Genomic DNA, 12,811 nt, shown 5'->3' on the forward strand with positions numbered 1-12,811 from the left:
GCAACCTGCAAATAGTAACTAGTGAGCACTCAGAGCTGAACCTAAATCCCAACTCCAAGCATTCTTTAGTCAATTCATTTTTCACATATTTTCCCGAGTTTTGGTGGACATTATTGTTGCCCTAGAAGGAGAACTGGTTGGAAAGCTTAACATCAACTATGCAAATAAAACGAAAATGAGATTTTCTTTTAAAAGAGTTTATTTCTTCAAAACAACATCTTAGAATCTGTGGAAGAAGCTGAACTTAATTTAATTTAATTTAAAAACTGTTGTTAAAAAACCTCATGTTTTCAGTGCAGCAGAGACTATCTACCATCTGTCTTTTTACAGTTGTGGAGCTTCCACACAGTAGATGTAAAAAGAAACTGTGATTGGTTTATTTCATAACAAACATTTTTCATGAAAATTGTCATCATCTTAACTACCACCAGAACGAACAAAGTATGACAAAACATATATAAAAGGAGTAGTATTTTCAAGTAGGTTTTTGAAAAGGCTCTGATTTCAGTGCTGTGCTGTCCATTTTCTTCATTGAAAACATGTTACAGTTGTCACCCATTCCAAAATGAATGTCATAAGAGGGGAGGAAGGCTGAGGCAGATGGATGAACATATGTTCCATGATTTTTAAGATAACAGGGTACCTGAAATGCCTTGAAAACCTATTGTTAAGAAAAATGCAGGAAAATGAGATGCCACATGTGCGATAGCACAATATAAAACAAGCTGAGAAGTCAGCACAGAGACAGGACCTGCCTTTTATCTTGAATACATCACAAGTATGTGAAGGTCTTCTTTTTGTACTTGGAGAGTTGAATAGCATTACTTATACTTAGAGAGATTTTATGGTTGCCAGATAAAATTATTTTAAAAGCAAACAGTTATTACTATCACTACAGTCATTTCAGAATCTTACCTCAAAATCATTTACAATATAAAATCATATAAACCCAACTTCCAAAATATCACTTGACTACACATATCTTTTTATTGCCATTGTCACTGTCCTAATCTAAAAAATGATATGAGCTCATGAAAAGGCTGCCTCACCAGTCCAGCCCCTCATTTTCCTACCTTCTTTTTTGTTCAGAGGTCACACCAGAGCCTCCAAGTCATATTATAATTCCTGTGCCCAATCCCACACTAATTTGAATAAACTAGGCTTCATGTTTTTAAAAGCTTTGTATATGATTCTGGAAGACAGCTTGTCTTTTTCTAGTTTCAAGATAAGCTTGTGACCTGTTTCACTTAGAGTGCCATTATCTTACACAGAATGCATCTTTGGTTGCTCACATTTCTAGGGCACATTAATTAGAATCTAGAATAAAATTCTGATTCACTTTTTAAAAAGCTATGAAGGTCAAAGGATCATGTTCATGAATCTTAATGAGAATGTCAAGCTCAAGAATTACTGTGTACAGTATAACAGAAATGCATCTTACGTGGCATTTTATATTTTTGCAATTGAAAATGCTTTGCAGAAGCACATCTGTTGTTTTTGCCTACTAAGCATCCACTGAGGCCTTTGGAGAGTCATGCCTCATTCACTGTATATACTCTTGAGAGAACTCAAACCAAGAGAATGAGCACATGACCCAGATGATGTCAATCAGAGACTCCTTTTCTGGATCTAAATACAGAGAAAATAACATAGACTAAAAAACTCAAGTTTATTAATCCTGATAACAATATCCTAAAACTATCCACACATTTCTGGTACCTATGAGGGTTTAATTATCCCTTTTAAAAATTAAAATCAAGGCCCGGAGATTTAGCTCAGTAGCATAGTGTCTGCCTGGCATGCTCCAGGTGGTGAGATCAATCCCGGGTACCAATTAATTAATTCATTAATTAAAATCAATAAACTTGTTTTCAGTTTAGATTAAATTTAGAATAAATTCATCATGGAATTAAAAACCAACAAGCTTGGTGTAGTGGTACATGCCTGTAATCACAGCTACTTGGGAGGCTAAGGTAGAATTCCAAGTTCAAGGCCAACCTGGGTAACTTAGTGAGACCTTGTCACAAAAAATGGGGGATAGCTCTGAACAAAGCTGTCATTCATACTGAGAAAAAATTAAAAAATAAATAATTCTTTAACAGGGCTTGGGAGCTACTTCAGTGGTGGAATGGCTACCTAGTATGTATGAGGACCTGAGTTTGATTTCCAGTATGACACACACATGAAGAATCACAAACAAAAAGATTCTTCATGCCAAGACTACCTGGGGTTTTCACTCTTTGTTCATAAGGCTCTTGCATCACCTGGAGGGAATGAGGTGACTTCAACACCAGTATAAAATGAAGGCTTCTAAGTCTTTCTTCCTTTTGGTGCACAATGGGTATGTGTGTAGGGATCAGGCTTTCACCAAGGGTTCCTGTTCTCAATGAGCTATCATACTCTTCTCATGAACACAACTCAGGTATCCTGTATACCAAAGCACCTTTCATCTTATTTTTTTCTTTTGTTCTATTAGTGCGTGTAATTATAAAGGATAGTTTTCATTTTGATAGAGTCACACATACGTGTAACTCCCTGGACCCTTATTCTCATGATCCCCCTTTTCCTTTCTTCACCCCTCCCGCAAGCCCCTTCCTCTTTTCTAAGTTTCCTTTTTACTTTTACGTTATCATTTTCTTTTTTTAGATGTTTCATGTGAGAGAAAACATGTGACATTTGACTTTCTGGGTCTGATTTATTTCATTTAACATGACGGGCTACAGTTTCATCCATTTTTATGCAAATTACATGATTTTGCTGATCTTTATAGCTGACTAACACTCCACTGTGTATACATGCCACGTTTTCTTCATTTATCTGCTGATAGGCATCAAGTCTGTTTCTGTAATTTAGCTATTATGAATTGTGCTATAGTGAACATGGGCATTCAGGTAACTCCACAGTGTACTGTACTGACTTTAACACTTTGGGGAATATGTCAAGGACCTAGATAGCTGTAGCATATTTTTAGTTTTTTGAGGGTTCTCCATACTGATCTTCATAGTAGCTATACTAGTGTAGATGCTTACCAAAATTTTGGAAGGGTTTTTTCCCCCTCGTCCAATCCCACTCCTGTGTATTTTTCCAGTGTGTATTATTTTTGTATTCTCTTCTGACTAGGATTAACGTAGAATCTTGATGTAGTTTTGAATTTGCATTTCCCTAGTTGACAAAGATATTGAAGATTTTTCAGAAACTTACTGACCATTTGTACTTCATTTGAGAAATGTGTTTGCTTCATTGGATATTTCTTGACTGGGTTATTTGAAGGGGTCAGGACAGTGTTAAGGTATTTTGGTTTTTGTATTTATTCATTTGTTTTTTTGCCAAGATGATTTTTGTTGTTATTGCTTATAGTACTAGGACTAAACTCAGGCCTTGAACAGTGAGCTACGTCAATAACTGTTTTGTATAGTTATTCAGATAGGGTTTCATTGAGTCATTAAATTGCCTGGACTAGGCTTAAACTTATGATCCTCCTGCTTCCACTTCCCAGAGTGCAGGGATTATAGGTATGTACCACTAACCAATGAATCTAATGAAAAGGCAACGTGTGATAAACATTTACTAATTTATTTAACAAATACTTACTGAGTGCCAAATCTGTCTGTGGCAGACATGGTTTTAGGCTCTGAGGCTGACAAAACAACTCTAAATTCTGCCTTTGGAATTTCTACTCTTATAAAACTCATCTGCCAGGTCTAACATCCCAGAAGGATCCACACACATTTGTGCAATAAGTAAGCAGACACTTCTTATGTCCTAAAGAATCCCTACTTTCTGCAGCAGGAGCTGGTAAGCACACACGCGCACACACACACACACACACACACACACACACACAGAGTATCTCAATATTTTTACAACACAAATACTTTTGTAACCAAGTGAATTAAGGTTTTACACACACACCAGCAGATTTCCAGCAGACACCAACTAATTCTCATAATTCAATTCAGTTCAGATACCATCTACATGGAGATAGCATCGGATTCAACCAGTTAAGAGCTCAGTTCCACAAAACTGTCCTGTTACAGTTTACATTTACATATCGTCCCGAAATTTCATGCATAAATGGACAGTTTTGAAGGTGGCTGGATTAGGATGTGTGACTGTGGGTTAGGAATGTGATACTGGAATTAAGGGCATGGATAATGGAAACCCCACCATAGGTGTTGGTTGGAGCAATCAAGACGCTTTTAGCCTGGATGGAATTAAAGAGTCAGAAGGCAAGTCAGGTCTGCAACTGATGGTGCTTTCTGCTGCTGCTTGCTGCTCACTGCTTTCTGCTTCCCTTGCCTTGCCTGGACTGTTTCTCCTCTGTGATGCCCTTCTCCCATGCCACCCTACCTTGGAGCCAGCTGACTATGGACAGAAACCTCTACAAACTGTGAGCCGAAATAAACCTTTACTCATTTTTTTTTTTTTTTTTGGATGTCAGGTATTTTGTCTCAGCAAGGAAAAAAGAAACTATGACATGCCACTACTTTAGAAACTGGTCTCCAATTCTAGCTTGGACCTCTGTTTCTAACCAACAGGCCATAACCCAGAGTTCCCAAGATTCCCCTCCTAGGGTTCAGTAATTTCCAAGGACAGCTCTCAAAACTCAGGAAAGCATTCCACTCACAGTTATCTGTATATTACAAACAATGCCATGAAGAATACAGATAAATGCCCAGGTGAAGAGGTAAAAGAACCAGGTTTGGAAAGGTCTCAAACTCTGGTAGGTCTGCTCCTGTGCAGTGAATGTGCACCACCCCGTCCCACATATGTAACTCCTAATTTCCAGACTTTTGAAGGCCAAGATCTCCAGGTTCTGATAACAATATCTTTCTAGAAATTTCTTCTTCTTGTTACAATGACAGTTGATTACTGTTTGTTGCACGCAACCAAACAATTTTACTTACAGTTTCCATATCCATTTAATTTCAGTACTAACTACAATGCCTAATACTACTTAATTTCATAGCAAGAAAATTATAAAATAAATTTAAAAGGAGAAAATCTGTCATGCATGCAGTTACGATCACTCCTTTCGTGAGTGTCTTTTGCATAGGAGATGGTACTAGAAATTTTTAAATATTTTCTGCTGTATATTCCCCTACACACATCATAGTTGAGTAGTCGCTGGATGTTCTATTAGTTCAAAGTGAAAGAAGGGATATTTTTCACTGGTGTTAAGATAATCTACAACTGGGAACCACTCCCTAATGGTTTCATTGTGCTGAGGTTTCTTCATGCAACTCTTTCCATAAATGACTGACTGAATGCTTCTTGCTCCATTGTGTCTGTAGGTGGTGGAACACAAGGGCCTTGGGATTGCTGATACAGAGGCCATGTTCATGCAGCTGTTACCCAGTCAACATTCTTTTATGATCTTATGAAAGATGAACATCCTCTCACTTCAGGAGAAATCTTTATCATATCAAAGACCTTGAACAGCGAGGAATAGCAAAATCATAGATCCAAAAGAATGCTACTCCAGGACGACATCTAAGGTGTTATACTTTTATGTCAACAATGTAAAGGTCTATTTCTGTATAACCTCTATTAAAATTAGCTAATCTCATTACTTTTTGATTGCCAAACTAGTGTCAAATAAATATTTCTGTTTGTACAAATCAAGTTTATTCCCAAATAATGAATATATGATTTTTTTTCAAAGAATAAAGTTTCAGAGCAATATATGTAGTAAAATTTCATTCTGCAAATCAAATGCAAATACACTTGTCTCCTGATATCTTGTGGGAAGTTAGTGTCTGGATTCCCCAATGAATAGCAAAATGCTCACACAGATGTTTCTGTCCTTTATGTAATATTGTGTAGTGTGTGTATACAACCTAAGTACACCTTTCCATATACTTGAAATCATCTGTATATATAAATGATACATACAAATAAATGATATGCAAAGTGCTATACTGTTTAGGGAAAATGATAAAATAGGCATAGTTCAGTATAGATATAAATTGAATATAAGCCTAAATATATGTACCAATAATATAACTTTTTCCCCATTATTTTCTATCCATGATTGGCTCAATCTAGGATTTGGAACTTATGGGTGTAGAGCACCAGCTGTCTAGTCAAGACACATTATTTCCCCATTGTAATGTAGAAATGATTTTCAATTCCCAAAATGCCATTATTAAAATAATGGCTCATCACACAATCATTGGCAGCTCAGAAATAAACAATATTTTTAATAATTCAAATATTTCTTCCTAGTTTAATACCCCTTTCCTTTAGTGTCTATAATAGAAAGCTCAAATATGTACACAATTTCTTCAGGATCCAGAGCCCATCCTAAAATATTCTAGGATTCCTTAGCATCTCTGTTGTCTTCCTTTGGTCTGAATACCCATTCCAGCTGAAATCTTGATTTAAGTTGGTCATATCATTTTCTTTTATAACTCCTTGAAATGAATGCCCATGGACCTTCATTTCCCAAATATCATTAACGTAAAACTTTAAGGAAATTTCATCTTTTATCAGAATTTGTGGGAAATGGAGACAATACAGGGCAGCACAAAATAATGTGAAACGGAATTTTATAAATCTTAAAGGCTTTTAACCAGACCAGTCCCTAAGGACTTTTACAACAGCAGTTTTTATCCCTGGCCTCCACTTCTCACTATATTTTGGGAGGGCTGATTCTCCTTAATGCATTTGTCTCTTGCCCATTTCCTCAGATCTTAGCTTCCATTCTAGGGCAGTCTCACAATATGTTTTTGTTTTGTTTTGTTATGGTTTGGTTTGATTTGGGTTTTTTTGTTTGTTTGTTTGTTTGGTTTGGTTTGGTTTTTTTTTTTTTTTTTTTTTTTTGTACCAGGACCGGAACTCAGAATTTCGTATTTGCCAGGCATGCACTGGACCACTGAACTATACCCCCAAGCCACAAAATGTTATTTCATGCCAAAACCCCATAGCTATTTATTTGTTTACGTCAAAACAAGTATGAAATGGGATGATTTGTGAGTGAGGTACATAGATAAAACCTTATACATGCACTGATAATTACTGAAACTAGGTAGGTAGTTGATAATAGTAACATCTGCGCTTTCACGGATGTAACACAATAAGGAACTTTTTAAAAGATAACACTGTGGAGTAAATGTAAATATGACTTGCTATTTCAACAGATGTAGATGTCCCTCATTCAGAATCTGATAATTATCAATGGGACTTCATACAAGTGGTGAGAGGGTGTATAGAAGCAGCTACTTCCTAATCACATTATTTAGGAAGGCCTGGCAAGCCAATTTCACAAAATGCCCAAATTTGCCAACACTGTTGCTTACTAGATCCTTTCTGAAACTTTGCCCACGCTATTCCTTCTACTGAAATACTTGTCTCTTCCCCATACTTACCTACTTACTTTGATATGCATTGCTGATGTCACTGCCTTTGTACAGCTGAGTTCTCTGGACCACTTGGGTCGTCCTGCTGTGAGATCCGATAGCATCCTTTACTTGCCCTTTGAGCACTCATCACACCTTAAATGTGTTGGTTTGTGAAAAACAGCACTCTCCATGAGGGACAAAAGACATCTCTCCGTATATTTCCCAGAGTGCTTAATCATAGTGGCAAGGAATTAGAGGCAATCACTAAATATTTTTCATTTTAAAAACAAAGCAGAATGAAAGATAAAAATGATACAAAATTTCCAAAACAGTAGGAAATTAACACTAAATAATATATTGCATATTGTTATCTTAGAAGTAGTTGTTCATGTTATAAGATTTAGTCATAAAAAATGATCAAACAATGAGAGCACAAACTGTTCTTTTTGATGAATTTACAGAGAATAGTAGTACCATTATCTATCTTATGTATATACACATTCACATATATATATGTATATACATATAATATTTTTTCTTCTTCCTTTTGTCCTTTTCCCTATCCCAGTTGTTCTTGCCTTTTAAGTGTTTCTTGACTGAAAGACTGAATGAAAATGGAACTAGGGGTCTAGAGTGGTAGAGTACTTGCCTGGCATGCATGAAGCCCTGGGTTCAAACCCAGTACTGGGGGAAAAAAGCATCAGCCTAGTTATTAGTCAAATATTACAGTAGCACACTGTCAACAGTTATATGCTGCAGAAAGAGGAAAAAGAAGAAATGAAAATTTGTAATCAGAGTTATACCAAGATAGAAAGGAATGTGGAAAAGGCATTCACTCTTGCTTTTCCAGTGAAATAAGGGGTTAGGAAAATAGCAATTAAACGGTAAGCACAAAAACAAATCACATATGATAAATGTTGATTATTTTCAGATCTATTGAAGTTTCAGTCTACCATATTGCACTCATTCTTGGCTTTTCTATGCTTAAATGTTTATCAGTTTTACCAGTTATAATCTGATTATTATGGTTAATCCAGGAACAAAAGGTACACGAGTAAATAATTTTAAAGTGAAGCATATTTTTATGTGTTAATGCTATAAAATAAGATGGTGTTGGAAAGGATAATACACTATCTTCATTTGTGATTTATGTGTTTGCACATCTGAGTGTGTCTGAGTGTGTAAGTATGACTTATGGTGAAAATTCTTTGGCCTAGAATGGTGAGCATTATTTAAATATTAAAAGAAACATAAAAATTTCTTCCATTTATTTGAATAAAGAATTATTCATTTGCCAAGGATTTCTCTAGTAATTTTCTGATACACCCCCTACTACCACACGGGACTGACTTCTCTACCCCTAACTTAGAAAAAGCATTAGGCTTAGCCTTGAAATGCAGGTTTCCATAATATTTAATCTTTTTTTCATCTTCCTTTGCTGCAGTTTAAGTCCCATTACTCCTGGTTCTGTCCTTGTTGACTAATGAGGATAATTGGTCCCTTTCCTCCTGAAAACATCCTTTTATGTGTTTTGGAGAGTTATTACCGCCCTTTTCAGTCCCCTCTTCTCTAGGCAGAGCAGGCCTGGTTCTCTTAACCTTTCCTCACAGGGCCGATTTTCCAAACCTTTGATCATTTTTGTTCTTCCCCTCTGAACTCTCTCCAATTTGTCTGTCTCTTTCAAAACATGGTGCCCAGGAGAAAATTCAATTCTTCATTTGAATTTTAATCAATATGATATTCACCTGGCCAGTGCTTAGTGGATATGAAATAGAATCTTACATATTACTTATCCAAATTGTGGTACAGAAGTACTTTTATTTTAAAAATAATAGAAATTAAGAATTTTAATTTGACAATCAATGTTCCTCAGATAATCTACATGGCAGTACACAAGAGTATTTGGAAAACAGTGAGCTATCAAACAATAGTGAACAGAATCTGAGTTGGAGAGATAAAATAACATTTTTAGAGTGGATGAGATTTCTAAAGGAAGGTAAACAGAGCCTTTCAATACAAACAAAGACTTTCATGCTGTTCCATATCACTTTGCTCTTTTATGTAGTATCTAATGCTTATAAAATGATTCATTCTATGCACATGTTTCCTTGGAAATCACTGAGGCATAAATTTTTGCTACTCAAATTGATAAAAGGCTTATTTTTTTGTTTTGTATTTCAGGTTAAGATTATAGCAGCAGTTACCAAAAACTTTAGTCTATAAACTGGTTTGACAAGAAGAGATAAAGCTCTTCAAATAAAAACTGAAGGAAGATTAAAGTATGGCTTAGAAGCCGATAAGCTTTACATATTTTATACTATTGAAAAACAAGGTTCTCCACGATGAATGTAGCCATTATGCACTGTAAATATGTACTAATAAAAACAAGGAAAATATGAAAAGACATATAAGACATCAACACTTGCTTTTGCAGTGTTTAAACACAGCAGATGAGACAAGATCATGAAGCATACACTATTAATAAAGCAGTTTAATGCCTTGTTCTGTGGTATTAGTATAAATAAAATGGTAATTTAGAGAAGACAGGGGTTAGCAAAGATTTGAGGAATAAGGCATGGCTCCATAGAAGAGATGGATTTAAAATGATTGTTGAAAAATAGTCAGCAGGGAAGAAAGAGAGAGGGATAGAGACAAAGACACAGAGAGAGAGAGAGAGAGAGAGAGAGAGAGAGAGAGAGAGACAGAGAGACAGAGAGACAGAGAGACAGAGAGACAGAGAGACAGAGACAGAGAGAAAGAGAGAGAGAGAGAGAGAGAGAGAGAGAGAGAAGAGGAAGAACAAAGACAATAAAGAACTATAATGGGCTCAGAGGACAAAAAGGAAAGCAAATTGGCTGGAATAGAGGCATGAGTTGAGGAATTGTGAGAAATAAATAAGTTGGACAATTCTCAGGAGTGTTTTGAAAGCCATTCAGGCACATATGAATTCAGGGTAGCAGGCAATAGAGACAGACAAAGAACTGATAAATGTTCCTCTTTAAGGATAATAGCATGGTGGCAGCCCTCAGTGTGATGGATCTGCCAAACGGGGCAGAGCTAACGCAAGCCAATCACCTGTGAGCATTCTATCCATCACCAGATTTTTGAGCTGCCAAACTAGTCCCTTTAAATATGTGAGCCCAATTACTCTTTGGCTACGCTGGCAAGTGACTTTCACACAAGTCAAAGAAATGCTCATACTTAAACATCTCCGTCTTGATCCATCAACACATGCATCTGAAGGTTCCTGAAGACCCAGAAAGACCATTTAAGGAGGACGGTAGTAGTAAAGAAATTCAACTTTCAACTCTTGGTTCTCAACAGAGGGGAGAAAGAAAACGAGTGAAATCAATGTGACCACTAGATGTCACTGTTGCTAGGCTACTTCGAGGTTAGAAGTCCTGTACAGTCTGTACTCTGCAAAATAAAATAGATATAGGAAAAAGGAAGATACATCATTTTGGGAAAGAAATGGGAACCAAGAGATGGAGGAGGGAGTAAGGGGAGTTTGAGGAAGGAGAGAGGAAAATAATAAGAAAAAATAATTCAAATATGTTATTTAAATGTACCAAGTTCCCATATGGATGTAACCACTAAGTGCTGCAAACATCTACTAATATAACCATAAACGGGAAAAAGAAAAATAAAATTAAAGCAGTTGAGAATAAAGAAAAAAATGAATGGAGATTTGTGTTTGTTTTCAGATCAAAAGAAAAAATTTAAATCCATAATACCTGAAGCCAAAATGCTCCCAATCCAGCTCTCGCCCATACCTGTCTTCTTTCTGAGAAGTAATCAAGATGTTCACCTCAGGGCATGTTACAATTTCTAAAATAATCAGACTGATTTTTATTTTCTTATTTTTTTCCTGTAACTTCTTTCCTTAGCACTAGTTTCTTTGAACAATTGTGTGTAATGTCTAGGCTGTCCCTCCATAACAGACATACTTGACGTGCTGGATTAGTTTTTTTTTTTTTTTTTAACGGTTGTTTAAATTTTTTTTATCATTTAGCATCTGTCTTGGAGTGTTTGGTTTGCTTGCGGATAGCACATGTTTATTGCTAAAACAAAATTCTAGAGTTCTCTGTGTCACTGTTTCATAAAGTGGCTTTTAATATAGTGGATCATTTTGAAACCTAAAACAGATTCTCTTGTATGTTTACATAGTACTAATTACCACACACTATTAAGGATATTTTGGATGTTTTAATTATTTTATATGTTTAGGCTATGGCTTATGGTCTGAACATAACATCCTATAACATGTTTTGTGTACCTAATAAAGACTTTTAAGTAGCACTATATGTACTCTTTGTCAATAAATATAGCATAAAATACCTAATGAAATATTTAAAGACCGCCTTGTATAGTAACCAAATTGCATTTAACCAAAACTTTTGAGTTTTTCCCTACTCCTCAAATATACTATTTTAAATTAAAGTGATAGGAAACCAGTACATATTCACATGGATTCATGAATTCATAAGCCTACAACCTTAGACTGAAATTTTCTGTCGACTGCTTTCTTGGGTTACAAAAGAATTTCCATTCCCTGGTGCTGACTCTGATTCTAACTCCTCCATGAGGGAATTAAATCTTATTGAATTAATATGATTAAAGAAAATGCAGAGTTATTCCTTGAATTCATAAAAATATTCTCTCTCTCTCTCTCTCTCTCTCTCTCTCTCCCTCTCTCGTTGCAGGTGGGTATAGTTTTTTTATTGGGTATTTTTTTTTTTTTTTTTTTTTTTGCGTTGTGCTGGGGATGGAACTGCTGAGCTACATTCCCCTACACCCAAGAATTTTAAACTTTTGGTTCTTCTAAACCCAGTTGGTTTTGCCTTGGAAGACAAGCATTGCCCAGTCTCTAGGCAACAATTTTCTTGAAGGCATCTGCATCTCTGGAGAACTGCTTGATCATCTTCTTAGCTGGACTCTTAAGAGCACAAAATAGGAAAAATTCACCTCTCCTCATGATTTTCACTTACACACTCCAACTGCAGAGGAATGAGTGCAAGGGATTCAAAAGATTCCAAAGACTTCCAAAGAGATGCAAATGACTTCAAGGTCCCAGACAGGAGTGCCAGTCCAGCAGTGCACAAGCAGCCAGCTTTGCAAGGGCAGTGAGGATGTACATAAGATCCTCTCTCCCTCTGTCCAGCTCCAAAGAAAACTTTCTGTTCTTTCCACCCACACTAATGCACTGTGAGGGACAAATTCAGGTTGACAGATTCTCGAATAGTAGTTATACTACACAGAATTGAGTGGCCAGAAATGTTTACCTCTCTATATATGCCCACAAAATGTGAAAAAAAAAATGAAGCCCAATTTTAAATGCCATGTAGAAAATTAATTCTTTAAAATATCACACGTTATGATGAATTCTTATATTAGTTGTAGATATTCAAGTTTGTATACACTGGTTTAATTGCAAAGAATAAAAAAATAGTGCTTTAAAGAAATATTTA

Source organism: Cavia porcellus, unplaced genomic scaffold, assembly GCF_034190915.1.
Source record: "Cavia porcellus strain 051 isolate PalLab524CR breed Dunkin Hartley unplaced genomic scaffold, mCavPor4.1 scaffold_2, whole genome shotgun sequence".
NCBI lineage: Eukaryota > Metazoa > Chordata > Mammalia > Rodentia > Caviidae > Cavia > Cavia porcellus.